This window comes from Grammomys surdaster, unplaced genomic scaffold (assembly GCF_004785775.1).
Source record: "Grammomys surdaster isolate TR1022 unplaced genomic scaffold, NIH_TR_1.0 188, whole genome shotgun sequence".
In the NCBI taxonomy this organism is placed as follows: Eukaryota; Metazoa; Chordata; class Mammalia; order Rodentia; family Muridae; genus Grammomys; species Grammomys surdaster.
Window position 1 is genome coordinate 3,387,218 of NW_021604633.1, and position 1,940 is coordinate 3,389,157.

Consider the following 1,940-nt stretch of genomic DNA (forward strand, 5'->3'; position numbering starts at 1 on the left):
ATTTAAAGAAAACAGAATTTCATTGATTTTTTCCCATGTTCCCATCTGTTGTGATCTTAATGTTGGTACCTCTCCTCCTCCTTCATGTATCAAAACCTGTCCCTGGTGAGTCAGTTCTAAGAAGTGATACATTCAGGAGATAATTAAGTCTTGAGGGTGAAGCCCTCACAGTTTAGTAGTGTTCTTATAAAAGACATATGGGAATTTGAGTGGCACCATCACATAGGCTAAAGTCCTGTCCTGGGTTGAATAAAAAGGATAGAGTGGCCTGCACCTAGAGGCACTGCAGGTGTGGCTGCTGTGTCACATGTGCTTCTCTAGGTGGCAGAGAGACAGGCTGTCTGTGCTCAGTGTTCTGACCTATGAATATCTGAATGATTAGTAGCCTAACGTTCCCTGAAAAGAAAGCAAGCCTGAGACAACCACCAGTCCAGCACCAGGGTAAGCAGACTGGGATCTGGCCTGAGATGACCACAAGTCAGGTGCCACGCAGGCCCTGAGGGCAGAGAGGAAGCTGGAGACTAGAAGAACTCCAACTGAGACCACAGGATTCATGTTGGAATGAGCCCAAGACCTCATATGGGGCCATTCAGGTGGCCCAGGCAAGGAACACACCCAAGATAACCACCAGACTAGCACCATAGGGATTGCAAAGGGGGTTTAGCCTGAGATGACCACCACTCTGGTACTGTCAATGCCTAGGGAGCAGACCATGCCCAAAATGACCCCTACCTGGTGTCATAATGCATGAGTGGGGCATAGCACTCCTGAGACCAGTCCTGAGATGACCTCAGATTCTCGGAGACTCCGAGTACCACTAAGAGAAGAGGACCAAATAAGTGGTGGAGAAACGGAAGAGAAAGAGAAACAGAAGGATGTAGGCTCAATGAAGAGAGCAGAATGGAGACTTGAGGGTAGTGAGGAACAACCTGATATGAGTAGCTGATGATGCCACGTGGGAACATGGTGGGGTCCTGGCCTGTGCTACCATTAGGGGCCACATTTGGCTCCATGGCCCTGCAGTAGCAGGGGTCTATTACCACTAAAGGCCAGGCAGACATCCCTAGTCTGGCAGCATGGGCAAGGGAGAATTTCTCTCCTCCACCCTTGCCCCTTGCCACTCATGGCAGGCATGAGAGCTGGCCCATGACTCACGAGAGTAGAAGAACTTGCCCTGTCCCTCAACAGCTGCAAGACAGAGGGGGGCTTGCACTTCACTTGGGCAGCAGGGTAGACCTGGCCATGGTTGCAGGGGTTGCTGGTGAGCCAGCCCTGAGGGAGGGTGAGTGGGAGAGCTGGTGGGCTGACCAGCTCAGATACCTCTCACGTCCAGATCCAGGGCTTTGAATTGACCCATCTACCCTATCAATGAACTGCTAGAGTGCACTAAGGAGCTGGTTCTTCAGATTCAAAATTAGAAGATCTCCATGACACAGGACAACAACAGGATATCCAAAAAGACTCCTAGTGAGGTTCCGGTACTGATAGAGCAGCAGAAGGCAGAGGCCTCATATCAGACCAAAGAGTCGTTGCAATAAACACTTGCTAGCAAAGAAGTGAGAACAACGGGTGTACCATCAGATACATATGCCTGACACTCTACAGCTTCCATGGTGAGATTTTTTTTGTTGGGGGGAAGTTGCAGGGGTGGAGGGCAGGTATGAGGGGATGGGGAGATGAGTTGGATTGGGGTGCATGATGTGAAATTCAGGAAGAACCAATAAAAAGGTTTTCGGTTTTTTAAAAACAAACAAACAAAAAACAAAAATGGATGGCTGAGCTCAGCACAGACATTCATCTCTCTCTGCTGCTGACTGCAAATGCAATATGGCAGGCCTCAAGCTCCTGCTACCACACCTCCTCTGCAATGATGGGCTGCACTTAAAGCTGTGAACCAAAATAAATGCTTTCATTATGAAGCACTTTTGTCAGGGCTTTTG

The 1,940-nt window shown here is 49.1% G+C and overlaps 1 non-coding gene across 1 annotated transcript; it reads left to right on the top strand.

Moving 5' to 3' along the window:
- The first annotated feature begins 267 nt into the window (after positions 1–267).
- LOC114622487 lies at positions 268–394 on the top strand. The gene has a single exon (XR_003711611.1). It is a non-coding gene; the product is annotated as a small nucleolar RNA SNORA17 (small nucleolar RNA).
- Positions 395–1,940: the final 1,546 nt, after the last annotated feature.